We start from the raw sequence: 12,935 nt of genomic DNA, 5'->3' as shown, positions 1-12,935 counted from the left end.
CACGCCTTTGAAGTCCTAGGCCTTGGGCACCAGCTGCCCCACTCGACCTCAGATGCCGCTCATTGCCCTCAGGCTCCTTGCCTGCGAGCCGTGGAAAGCCCGCGAAGGTGGGGAAACGGCTCCCTGACCCGGAGACACCCCGCGAGCCTCTCCCAGGCGCAGGCCGTGGGTGCTGCTGCTTGCAGGGGTGTGACCAATGGGAAGCCTGCTGTCCCTGACGCTTACCTTCCCTGGGGCGGACAACGTGCTGGACCTCAGTTTCGATGAGAACGACGGGAGGGAGTTCTCACTCATTTTGTTCAGCTTTTCCAAGGAATGCTGTTGAGGGAGTCATCATCGATCCGAGCACATTCTGGGCGGCCTGGCCGGCTGACCCAGGCGGGCCGGGTGGCTCAGCGGGGCAAGCCGAGGGACTCAGGGTCCTCCCGGTGCCCGGGGCCGGGCAGAGCCACGCCACTGAGCCGGAGGAACGGACAGGCCCCTCTGGGAGCAAAACCCCACGTGCCCAGCGGGCCACCTGCACTAGCGGCCTCTCGGGCAGCCCCGGGAAAGCCTAAGGCCAGGGGCACGAGCTGACACCCAGGGAAGGCTTACCGTCTGGACGCTCCCGTCAGCAAGGTGCCCGTTCCGGGCCACGCTTCTTCCGGCCGTACCGCAAACCACAGGCACTCGGGGGCCAGGGAGGCCTTCGTGTCTCGGCCGACCGCGAGCCTGGCGTGGCCACTGCACCTGAGAAAGGGGGAGCAATCGCCCGCGGGCGTCACCAAGGTACCCAGGGGCTCCGCTCGCCACGCCGGGCAGAACGAATCCGCGACCACGCCTTGCGTCCGTCTGCCTGTCCTGTCCCTCGGCCCCCTGGGGCTGCCTGCGGACGGGCAACAAGCCACGGGCGCAGGGCACTGTGGGAGCGGGAGCGCGTGCCTCTTCGTGCGCACGGAGGGTCACGTGTGCTGGGAGGCTGGGCTAGGGGCTGTAGGGGGCTGCTGAGCCGGGCGGCCTGGGTCCCCGCAAGAGCACGCGTGCCTGGGGCGCAGGTCCTGGCCCCGGCGTCGCGTCAGGCGACTGGCACAGGCCCGGTGGCCTTGCACACCAGGGAGCCGCGCTGGACGCCTCTGGGCCACTGACGCGGGCCGGGCCCTGCCCCTCCCAAACACTCTCTGGCCACGCGGTGCCCTCCGACCTCCACACGCATCCGTTCCCGCCGCTGCCCACCCTTTCCACGTGCACCGTGGAAGCCAGCGCTGGATGGAACCTCAGGGGTCCCAGGGAAACCCAAAACCTGCCCCCAGGGAGTCTGGCCGCCCTGGCCCGCAGGCTACGGGGCAGAGGACGAGGCAGCGCCCTCCCAGGCGGCCACGGGACAAACGGTGCCCCCACCTCTCCACTCCGCCAGAATGGCCGGGGCGGCTAGGCTGCCCGGGCCCGGCCCCCAACTGACGCCGGCGCCAAAGCCCACCGAGCCGCGTGCGCGTTCCCTACCAGGGAGTCGGCGAGGCCACGGCCACGGGGCGCCAGGGCCCCGGCCCGCAAGGGAACGAGCATTCCCTGGGCTGCCCGCTCCGTGGGAGTGTGTTCCCACCTGCATGGAAATTCCCTCCCGCCAGCTCTGCCAAATGGACCGGGCCGCCGACGGCCGGAAGCTGCAGGGAGGGCAGCCGCAGACAGGCTTTGACCTTTGCAAGGATGCGGCCCGCGGCAGGCGACGTGGCCCCTGCCCACGGCCCAGGAACACGCGCGTGGCCCTCACAGGGAACACAAGGGCTGCAGCCCCGCAGGCCAGGGCCGCAGCGAGAGGAGACCACGTCGCCCTCGCCACGGGAGACGGACCTCTGCCAAGCGGCCCGCGGGGCCGAGGCACCGCGCCTGGCCTCAGGGATCGCAGGCCCGCGCCTGCCTGCCAGGTCACCGCAGAGGAACCTGCGGCCCACCCGAGAGGACGGGAGGCACACCGTGCCCGACTGCAAGGGGCAGTCCCTCCCGGGGTGTCTACTTTGGCCCCACCAGCTCCGTGCCCGAGGAGACAACGCCTCCGTGGCAGGCCCGGGCGGGGGCTGGGGGGCAGCCTCTTTGGCCGGGGCCCTGTTGAGGGCCCCTGTTGAAAGGCCACCGCCCCTGGCGCCCTTCCTCCGGAGACCAGCGGCCAGGAGGGCCCTGAGGAGGGGGACCGCCGTGCCACACCGCTGCACCCTGAAGCCGGCCCTGGGAGCCACTGACTTTGCCATCCACGGGAGGAGGCCGCAGGACTCCGCGTAACCCACGACGGACGCGGGGACGCCACGAGACACCAGGGCTGAGCAGGCCCGGGCACTCCCCCAGGGCGCGGTCCCCTCTGGACCGTGCCGTTCCCGTTCAGGCCTTCGGCCGGCACGGCATGCCGACTTCACCCCGGGCCCGAAGCGCCGGCGCCACTTGCCGCCTTGCGTGGCCGCCGGGCAGGGCCGATGGTTCCAACCTGGCCGGTGCCGCAGCCCGGCCTCTTGCCCTGGCCCAGAAGCCCGAGCCAGGGGCCGCTCCACGTACGTCAGTGAGAGAAAGGGCTCGTGTCCAGGGATGGCCGCCGCCTCGGGCTGGGGCTCCCGCGCCCCCCACGGCCCGCCAGGCTTGCCTCGCCCGGCCCCTCAACACACACCGCCGCGCGCTTAGGCCCGCACAGCCCTCCGGGCCCTCGCAGGCCCCAGCCCTCGACTCCCAAGGGCCGGTGCCACAAGACACGCCGGTGAAGTCCCAGGCCTTGGGGGGGACCAGCTGCCCCACTCGACCCCAGTCGCCAGCCACTGCCCGCGGGCCCTGCCGGCCAGGTCCCTGCCCCCGGCTCCCAGGGCCCGTGCCACAGACATGCCTTTGAAGTCCTAGGCCTTGGGCACCAGCTGCCCCACTCGACCTCAGATGCCGCTCATTGCCCTCAGGCTCCTTGCCTGCGAGCCGTGGAAAGCCCGCGAAGGTGGGGAAACGGCTCCCTGACCCGGAGACACCCCGCGAGCCTCTCCCAGGCGCAGGCCGTGGGTGCTGCTGCTTGCAGGGGTGTGACCAATGGGAAGCCTGCTGTCCCTGACGCTTACCTTCCCTGGGGCGGACAACGTGCTGGACCTCAGTTTCGATGAGAACGACGGGAGGGAGTTCTCACTCATTTTGTTCAGCTTTTCCAAGGAATGCTGTTGAGGGAGTCATCATCGATCCGAGCACATTCTGGGCGGCCTGGCCGGCTGACCCAGGCGGGCCGGGTGGCTCAGCGGGGCAAGCCGAGGGACTCAGGGTCCTCCCGGTGCCCGGGGCCGGGCAGAGCCACGCCACTGAGCCGGAGGAACGGACAGGCCCCTCTGGGAGCAAAACCCCACGTGCCCAGCGGGCCACCTGCACTAGCGGCCTCTCGGGCAGCCCCGGGAAAGCCTAAGGCCAGGGGCACGAGCTGACACCCAGGGAAGGCTTACCGTCTGGACGCTCCCGTCAGCAAGGTGCCCGTTCCGGGCCACGCTTCTTCCGGCCGTACCGCAAACCACAGGCACTCGGGGGCCAGGGAGGCCTTCGTGTCTCGGCCGACCGCGAGCCTGGCGTGGCCACTGCACCTGAGAAAGGGGGAGCAATCGCCCGCGGGCGTCACCAAGGTACCCAGGGGCTCCGCTCGCCACGCCGGGCAGAACGAATCCGCGACCACGCCTTGCGTCCGTCTGCCTGTCCTGTCCCTCGGCCCCCTGGGGCTGCCTGCGGACGGGCAACAAGCCACGGGCGCAGGGCACTGTGGGAGCGGGAGCGCGTGCCTCTTCGTGCGCACGGAGGGTCACGTGTGCTGGGAGGCTGGGCTAGGGGCTGTAGGGGGCTGCTGAGCCGGGCGGCCTGGGTCCCCGCAAGAGCACGCGTGCCTGGGGCGCAGGTCCTGGCCCCGGCGTCGCGTCAGGCGACTGGCACAGGCCCGGTGGCCTTGCACACCAGGGAGCCGCGCTGGACGCCTCTGGGCCACTGACGCGGGCCGGGCCCTGCCCCTCCCAAACACTCTCTGGCCACGCGGTGCCCTCCGACCTCCACACGCATCCGTTCCCGCCGCTGCCCACCCTTTCCACGTGCACCGTGGAAGCCAGCGCTGGATGGAACCTCAGGGGTCCCAGGGAAACCCAAAACCTGCCCCCAGGGAGTCTGGCCGCCCTGGCCCGCAGGCTACGGGGCAGAGGACGAGGCAGCGCCCTCCCAGGCGGCCACGGGACAAACGGTGCCCCCACCTCTCCACTCCGCCAGAATGGCCGGGGCGGCTAGGCTGCCCGGGCCCGGCCCCCAACTGACGCCGGCGCCAAAGCCCACCGAGCCGCGTGCGCGTTCCCTACCAGGGAGTCGGCGAGGCCACGGCCACGGGGCGCCAGGGCCCCGGCCCGCAAGGGAACGAGCATTCCCTGGGCTGCCCGCTCCGTGGGAGTGTGTTCCCACCTGCATGGAAATTCCCTCCCGCCAGCTCTGCCAAATGGACCGGGCCGCCGACGGCCGGAAGCTGCAGGGAGGGCAGCCGCAGACAGGCTTTGACCTTTGCAAGGATGCGGCCCGCGGCAGGCGACGTGGCCCCTGCCCACGGCCCAGGAACACGCGCGTGGCCCTCACAGGGAACACAAGGGCTGCAGCCCCGCAGGCCAGGGCCGCAGCGAGAGGAGACCACGTCGCCCTCGCCACGGGAGACGGACCTCTGCCAAGCGGCCCGCGGGGCCGAGGCACCGCGCCTGGCCTCAGGGATCGCAGGCCCGCGCCTGCCTGCCAGGTCACCGCACAGGAACCTGCGGCCCACCCGAGAGGACGGGAGGCACACCGTGCCCGACTGCAAGGGGCAGTCCCTCCCGGGGTGTCTACTTTGGCCCCACCAGCTCCGTGCCCGAGGAGACAACGCCTCCGTGGCAGGCCCGGGCGGGGGCTGGGGGGCAGCCTCTTTGGCCGGGGCCCTGTTGAGGGCCCCTGTTGAAAGGCCACCGCCCCTGGCGCCCTTCCTCCGGAGACCAGCGGCCAGGAGGGCCCTGAGGAGGGGGACCGCCGTGCCACACCGCTGCACCCTGAAGCCGGCCCTGGGAGCCACTGACTTTGCCATCCACGGGAGGAGGCCGCAGGACTCCGCGTAACCCACGACGGACGCGGGGACGCCACGAGACACCAGGGCTGAGCAGGCCCGGGCACTCCCCCAGGGCGCGGTCCCCTCTGGACCGTGCCGTTCCCGTTCAGGCCTTCGGCCGGCACGGCATGCCGACTTCACCCCGGGCCCGAAGCGCCGGCGCCACTTGCCGCCTTGCGTGGCCGCCGGGCAGGGCCGATGGTTCCAACCTGGCCGGTGCCGCAGCCCGGCCTCTTGCCCTGGCCCAGAAGCCCGAGCCAGGGGCCGCTCCACGTACGTCAGCGAGAGAAAGGGCTCGTGTCCAGGGATGGCCGCCGCCTCGGGCTGGGGCTCCCGCGCCCCCCACGGCCCGCCAGGCTTGCCTCGCCCGGCCCCTCAACACACACCGCCGCGCGCTTAGGCCCGCACAGCCCTCCGGGCCCTCGCAGGCCCCAGCCCTCGACTCCCAAGGGCCGGTGCCACAAGACACGCCGGTGAAGTCCCAGGCCTTGGGGGGGACCAGCTGCCCCACTCGACCCCAGTCGCCAGCCACTGCCCGCGGGCCCTGCCGGCCAGGTCCCTGCCCCCGGCTCCCAGGGCCCGTGCCACAGACACGCCTTTGAAGTCCTAGGCCTTGGGCACCAGCTGCCCCACTCGACCTCAGATGCCGCTCATTGCCCTCAGGCTCCTTGCCTGCGAGCCGTGGAAAGCCCGCGAAGGTGGGGAAACGGCTCCCTGACCCGGAGACACCCCGCGAGCCTCTCCCAGGCGCAGGCCGTGGGTGCTGCTGCTTGCAGGGGTGTGACCAATGGGAAGCCTGCTGTCCCTGACGCTTACCTTCCCTGGGGCGGACAACGTGCTGGACCTCAGTTTCGATGAGAACGACGGGAGGGAGTTCTCACTCATTTTGTTCAGCTTTTCCAAGGAATGCTGTTGAGGGAGTCATCATCGATCCGAGCACATTCTGGGCGGCCTGGCCGGCTGACCCAGGCGGGCCGGGTGGCTCAGCGGGGCAAGCCGAGGGACTCAGGGTCCTCCCGGTGCCCGGGGCCGGGCAGAGCCACGCCACTGAGCCGGAGGAACGGACAGGCCCCTCTGGGAGCAAAACCCCACGTGCCCAGCGGGCCACCTGCACTAGCGGCCTCTCGGGCAGCCCCGGGAAAGCCCCGGGAAAGCCTAAGGCCAGGGGCACGAGCTGACACCCAGGGAAGGCTTACCGTCTGGACGCTCCCGTCAGCAAGGTGCCCGTTCCGGGCCACGCTTCTTCCGGCCGTACCGCAAACCACAGGCACTCGGGGGCCAGGGAGGCCTTCGTGTCTCGGCCGACCGCGAGCCTGGCGTGGCCACTGCACCTGAGAAAGGGGGAGCAATCGCCCGCAGGGGCGTCACCAAGGTACCCAGGGGCTCCGCTCGCCACGCCGGGCAGAACGAATCCGCGACCACGCCTTGCGTCCGTCTGCCTGTCCTGTCCCTCGGCCCCCTGGGGCTGCCTGCGGACGGGCAACAAGCCACGGGCGCAGGGCACTGTGGGAGCGGGAGCGCGTGCCTCTTCGTGCGCACGGAGGGTCACGTGTGCTGGGAGGCTGGGCTAGGGGCTGTAGGGGGGCTGCTGAGCCGGGCGGCCTGGGGTCCCCGCAAGAGCACGCGTGCCTGGGGCGCAGGTCCTGGCCCCGGCGTCGCGTCAGGCGACCTGGCACAGGCCCGGTGGCCTTGCACACCAGGGAGCCGCGCTGGACGCCTCTGGGCCACTGACGCGGGCCGGGCCCTGCCCCTCCCAAACACTCTCTGGCCACGCGGTGCCCTCCGACCTCCACACGCATCCGTTCCCGCCGCTGCCCACCCTTTCCACGTGCACCGTGGAAGCCAGCGCTGGATGGAACCTCAGGGCTCCCAGGGAAACCCAAAACCTGCCCCCAGGGAGTCTGGCCGCCCTGGCCCGCAGGCTACGGGGCAGAGGACGAGGCAGCGCCCTCCCAGGCGGCCACGGGACAAACGGTGCCCCCACCTCTCCACTCCGCCAGAATGGCCGGGGCGGCTAGGCTGCCCGGGCCCGGCCCCCAACTGACGCCGGCGCCAAAGCCCACCGAGCCGCGTGCGCGTTCCCTACCAGGGAGTCGGCGAGGCCACGGCCACGGGGCGCCAGGGCCCCGGCCCGCAAGGGAACGAGCATTCCCTGGGCTGCCCGCTCCGTGGGAGTGTGTTCCCACCTGCATGGAAATTCCCTCCCGCCAGCTCTGCCAAATGGACCGGGCCGCCGACGGCCGGAAGCTGCAGGGAGGGCAGCCGCAGACAGGCTTTGACCTTTGCAAGGATGCGGCCCGCGGCAGGCGACGTGGCCCCTGCCCACGGCCCAGGAACATGCGCGTGGCCCTCACAGGGAACACAAGGGCTGCAGCCCCGCAGGCCAGGGCCGCAGCGAGAGGAGACCACGTCGCCCTCGCCACGGGAGACGGACCTCTGCCAAGCGGCCCGCGGGGCCGAGGCACCGCGCCTGGCCTCAGGGATCGCAGGCCCGCGCCTGCCTGCCAGGTCACCGCAGAGGAACCTGCGGCCCATCCGAGAGGACGGGAGGCACACCGTGCCCGACTGCAAGGGGCAGTCCCTCCCGGGGTGTCTACTTTGGCCCCACCAGCTCCGTGCCCGAGGAGACAACGCCTCCGTGGCAGGCCCGGGCGGGGGCTGGGGGGCAGCCTCTTTGGCCGGGGCCCTGTTGAGGGCCCCTGTTGAAAGGCCACCGCCCCTGGCGCCCTTCCTCCGGAGACCAGCGGCCAGGAGGGCCCTGAGGAGGGGGACCGCCGTGCCACACCGCTGCACCCTGAAGCCGGCCCTGGGAGCCACTGACTTTGCCATCCACGGGAGGAGGCCGCAGGACTCCGCGTAACCCACGACGGACGCGGGGACGCCACGAGACACCAGGGCTGAGCAGGCCCGGGCACTCCCCCAGGGCGCGGTCCCCTCTGGACCGTGCCGTTCCCGTTCAGGCCTTCGGCCGGCACGGCATGCCGACTTCACCCCGGGCCCGAAGCGCCGGCGCCACTTGCCGCCTTGCGTGGCCGCCGGGCAGGGCCGATGGTTCCAACCTGGCCGGTGCCGCAGCCCGGCCTCTTGCCCTGGCCCAGAAGCCCGAGCCAGGGGCCGCTCCACGTACGTCAGTGAGAGAAAGGGCTCGTGTCCAGGGATGGCCGCCGCCTCGGGCTGGGGCTCCCGCGCCCCCCACGGCCCGCCAGGCTTGCCTCGCCCGGCCCCTCAACACACACCGCCGCGCGCTTAGGCCCGCACAGCCCTCCGGGCCCTCGCAGGCCCCAGCCCTCGACTCCCAAGGGCCGGTGCCACAAGACACGCCGGTGAAGTCCCAGGCCTTGGGGGGGACCAGCTGCCCCACTCGACCCCAGTCGCCAGCCACTGCCCGCGGGCCCTGCCGGCCAGGTCCCTGCCCCCGGCTCCCAGGGCCCGTGCCACAGACACGCCTTTGAAGTCCTAGGCCTTGGGCACCAGCTGCCCCACTCGACCTCAGATGCCGCTCATTGCCCTCAGGCTCCTTGCCTGCGAGCCGTGGAAAGCCCGCGAAGGTGGGGAAACGGCTCCCTGACCCGGAGACACCCCGCGAGCCTCTCCCAGGCGCAGGCCGTGGGTGCTGCTGCTTGCAGGGGTGTGACCAATGGGAAGCCTGCTGTCCCTGACGCTTACCTTCCCTGGGGCGGACAACGTGCTGGACCTCAGTTTCGATGAGAACGACGGGAGGGAGTTCTCACTCATTTTGTTCAGCTTTTCCAAGGAATGCTGTTGAGGGAGTCATCATCGATCCGAGCACATTCTGGGCGGCCTGGCCGGCTGACCCAGGCGGGCCGGGTGGCTCAGCGGGGCAAGCCGAGGGACTCAGGGTCCTCCCGGTGCCCGGGGCCGGGCAGAGCCACGCCACTGAGCCGGAGGAACGGACAGGCCCCTCTGGGAGCAAAACCCCACGTGCCCAGCGGGCCACCTGCACTAGCGGCCTCTCGGGCAGCCCCGGGAAAGCCTAAGGCCAGGGGCACGAGCTGACACCCAGGGAAGGCTTACCGTCTGGACGCTCCCGTCAGCAAGGTGCCCGTTCCGGGCCACGCTTCTTCCGGCCGTACCGCAAACCACAGGCACTCGGGGGCCAGGGAGGCCTTCGTGTCTCGGCCGACCGCGAGCCTGGCGTGGCCACTGCACCTGAGAAAGGGGGAGCAATCGCCCGCGGGCGTCACCAAGGTACCCAGGGGCTCCGCTCGCCACGCCGGGCAGAACGAATCCGCGACCACGCCTTGCGTCCGTCTGCCTGTCCTGTCCCTCGGCCCCCTGGGGCTGCCTGCGGACGGGCAACAAGCCACGGGCGCAGGGCACTGTGGGAGCGGGAGCGCGTGCCTCTTCGTGCGCACGGAGGGTCACGTGTGCTGGGAGGCTGGGCTAGGGGCTGTAGGGGGCTGCTGAGCCGGGCGGCCTGGGTCCCCGCAAGAGCACGCGTGCCTGGGGCGCAGGTCCTGGCCCCGGCGTCGCGTCAGGCGACTGGCACAGGCCCGGTGGCCTTGCACACCAGGGAGCCGCGCTGGACGCCTCTGGGCCACTGACGCGGGCCGGGCCCTGCCCCTCCCAAACACTCTCTGGCCACGCGGTGCCCTCCGACCTCCACACGCATCCGTTCCCGCCGCTGCCCACCCTTTCCACGTGCACCGTGGAAGCCAGCGCTGGATGGAACCTCAGGGCTCCCAGGGAAACCCAAAACCTGCCCCCAGGGAGTCTGGCCGCCCTGGCCCGCAGGCTACGGGGCAGAGGACGAGGCAGCGCCCTCCCAGGCGGCCACGGGACAAACGGTGCCCCCACCTCTCCACTCCGCCAGAATGGCCGGGGCGGCTAGGCTGCCCGGGCCCGGCCCCCAACTGACGCCGGCGCCAAAGCCCACCGAGCCGCGTGCGCGTTCCCTACCAGGGAGTCGGCGAGGCCACGGCCACGGGGCGCCAGGGCCCCGGCCCGCAAGGGAACGAGCATTCCCTGGGCTGCCCGCTCCGTGGGAGTGTGTTCCCACCTGCATGGAAATTCCCTCCCGCCAGCTCTGCCAAATGGACCGGGCCGCCGACGGCCGGAAGCTGCAGGGAGGGCAGCCGCAGACAGGCTTTGACCTTTGCAAGGATGCGGCCCGCGGCAGGCGACGTGGCCCCTGCCCACGGCCCAGGAACACGCGCGTGGCCCTCACAGGGAACACAAGGGCTGCAGCCCCGCAGGCCAGGGCCGCAGCGAGAGGAGACCACGTCGCCCTCGCCACGGGAGACGGACCTCTGCCAAGCGGCCCGCGGGGCCGAGGCACCGCGCCTGGCCTCAGGGATCGCAGGCCCGCGCCTGCCTGCCAGGTCACCGCACAGGAACCTGCGGCCCACCCGAGAGGACGGGAGGCACACCGTGCCCGACTGCAAGGGGCAGTCCCTCCCGGGGTGTCTACTTTGGCCCCACCAGCTCCGTGCCCGAGGAGACAACGCCTCCGTGGCAGGCCCGGGCGGGGGCTGGGGGGCAGCCTCTTTGGCCGGGGCCCTGTTGAGGGCCCCTGTTGAAAGGCCACCGCCCCTGGCGCCCTTCCTCCGGAGACCAGCGGCCAGGAGGGCCCTGAGGAGGGGGACCGCCGTGCCACACCGCTGCACCCTGAAGCCGGCCCTGGGAGCCACTGACTTTGCCATCCACGGGAGGAGGCCGCAGGACTCCGCGTAACCCACGACGGACGCGGGGACGCCACGAGACACCAGGGCTGAGCAGGCCCGGGCACTCCCCCAGGGCGCGGTCCCCTCTGGACCGTGCCGTTCCCGTTCAGGCCTTCGGCCGGCACGGCATGCCGACTTCACCCCGGGCCCGAAGCGCCGGCGCCACTTGCCGCCTTGCGTGGCCGCCGGGCAGGGCCGATGGTTCCAACCTGGCCGGTGCCGCAGCCCGGCCTCTTGCCCTGGCCCAGAAGCCCGAGCCAGGGGCCGCTCCACGTACGTCAGTGAGAGAAAGGGCTCGTGTCCAGGGATGGCCGCCGCCTCGGGCTGGGGCTCCCGCGCCCCCCACGGCCCGCCAGGCTTGCCTCGCCCGGCCCCTCAACACACACCGCCGCGCGCTTAGGCCCGCACAGCCCTCCGGGCCCTCGCAGGCCCCAGCCCTCGACTCCCAAGGGCCGGTGGCACAAGACACGCCGGTGAAGTCCCAGGCCTTGGGGGGGACCAGCTGCCCCACTCGACCCCAGTCGCCAGCCACTGCCCGCGGGCCCTGCCGGCCAGGTCCCTGCCCCCGGCTCCCAGGGCCCGTGCCACAGACACGCCTTTGAAGTCCTAGGCCTTGGGCACCAGCTGCCCCACTCGACCTCAGATGCCGCTCATTGCCCTCAGGCTCCTTGCCTGCGAGCCGTGGAAAGCCCGCGAAGGTGGGGAAACGGCTCCCTGACCCGGAGACACCCCGCGAGCCTCTCCCAGGCGCAGGCCGTGGGTGCTGCTGCTTGCAGGGGTGTGACCAATGGGAAGCCTGCTGTCCCTGACGCTTACCTTCCCTGGGGCGGACAACGTGCTGGACCTCAGTTTCGATGAGAACGACGGGAGGGAGTTCTCACTCATTTTGTTCAGCTTTTCCAAGGAATGCTGTTGAGGGAGTCATCATCGATCCGAGCACATTCTGGGCGGCCTGGCCGGCTGACCCAGGCGGGCCGGGTGGCTCAGCGGGGCAAGCCGAGGGACTCAGGGTCCTCCCGGTGCCCGGGGCCGGGCAGAGCCACGCCACTGAGCCGGAGGAACGGACAGGCCCCTCTGGGAGCAAAACCCCACGTGCCCAGCGGGCCACCTGCACTAGCGGCCTCTCGGGCAGCCCCGGGAAAGCCTAAGGCCAGGGGCACGAGCTGACACCCAGGGAAGGCTTACCGTCTGGACGCTCCCGTCAGCAAGGTGCCCGTTCCGGGCCACGCTTCTTCCGGCCGTACCGCAAACCACAGGCACTCGGGGGCCAGGGAGGCCTTCGTGTCTCGGCCGACCGCGAGCCTGGCGTGGCCACTGCACCTGAGAAAGGGGGAGCAATCGCCCGCGGGCGTCACCAAGGTACCCAGGGGCTCCGCTCGCCACGCCGGGCAGAACGAATCCGCGACCACGCCTTGCGTCCGTCTGCCTGTCCTGTCCCTCGGCCCCCTGGGGCTGCCTGCGGACGGGCAACAAGCCACGGGCGCAGGGCACTGTGGGAGCGGGAGCGCGTGCCTCTTCGTGCGCACGGAGGGTCACGTGTGCTGGGAGGCTGGGCTAGGGGCTGTAGGGGGCTGCTGAGCCGGGCGGCCTGGGTCCCCGCAAGAGCACGCGTGCCTGGGGCGCAGGTCCTGGCCCCGGCGTCGCGTCAGGCGACTGGCACAGGCCCGGTGGCCTTGCACACCAGGGAGCCGCGCTGGACGCCTCTGGGCCACTGACGCGGGCCGGGCCCTGCCCCTCCCAAACACTCTCTGGCCACGCGGTGCCCTCCGACCTCCACACGCATCCGTTCCCGCCGCTGCCCACCCTTTCCACGTGCACCGTGGAAGCCAGCGCTGGATGGAACCTCAGGGCTCCCAGGGAAACCCAAAACCTGCCCCCAGGGAGTCTGGCCGCCCTGGCCCGCAGGCTACGGGGCAGAGGACGAGGCAGCGCCCTCCCAGGCGGCCACGGGACAAACGGTGCCCCCACCTCTCCACTCCGCCAGAATGGCCGGGGCGGCTAGGCTGCCCGGGCCCGGCCCCCAACTGACGCCGGCGCCAAAGCCCACCGAGCCGCGTGCGCGTTCCCTACCAGGGAGTCGGCGAGGCCACGGCCACGGGGCGCCAGGGCCCCGGCCCGCAAGGGAACGAGCATTCCCTGGGCTGCCCGCTCCGTGGGAGTGTGTTCCCACCTGC

General features: G+C 71.8%; 5 non-coding genes across 5 annotated transcripts; all 5 read right to left on the bottom strand.

Moving 5' to 3' along the window:
* Positions 1-249: 249 nt before the first annotated feature.
* LOC128773238 (small nucleolar RNA SNORD116) lies at positions 250-343 on the bottom strand. The gene has a single exon (XR_008417515.1). It is a non-coding gene; the product is annotated as a small nucleolar RNA SNORD116 (small nucleolar RNA).
* Positions 344-3,083: 2,740 nt separating this feature from the next.
* LOC128773237 (small nucleolar RNA SNORD116) lies at positions 3,084-3,177 on the bottom strand. The gene has a single exon (XR_008417514.1). It is a non-coding gene; the product is annotated as a small nucleolar RNA SNORD116 (small nucleolar RNA).
* Positions 3,178-5,917: 2,740 nt separating this feature from the next.
* On the bottom strand, positions 5,918-6,011 carry LOC128773236 (small nucleolar RNA SNORD116). The gene has a single exon (XR_008417513.1). It is a non-coding gene; the product is annotated as a small nucleolar RNA SNORD116 (small nucleolar RNA).
* Positions 6,012-8,767: 2,756 nt separating this feature from the next.
* Positions 8,768-8,861, bottom strand: LOC128773235 (small nucleolar RNA SNORD116). The gene has a single exon (XR_008417512.1). It is a non-coding gene; the product is annotated as a small nucleolar RNA SNORD116 (small nucleolar RNA).
* Positions 8,862-11,601: 2,740 nt separating this feature from the next.
* Positions 11,602-11,695, bottom strand: LOC128773234 (small nucleolar RNA SNORD116). Its single transcript, XR_008417511.1, has one exon. It is a non-coding gene; the product is annotated as a small nucleolar RNA SNORD116 (small nucleolar RNA).
* Between the last annotated feature and the right edge of the window lie 1,240 nt (positions 11,696-12,935).

The sequence above is a fragment of the Panthera pardus genome, unplaced genomic scaffold, assembly GCF_024362965.1.
Source record: "Panthera pardus isolate Hobbes unplaced genomic scaffold, ASM2436296v1 HiC_scaffold_24, whole genome shotgun sequence".
NCBI lineage: Eukaryota > Metazoa > Chordata > Mammalia > Carnivora > Felidae > Panthera > Panthera pardus.
This window is presented reverse-complemented; position numbering and strand designations above follow the sequence as displayed.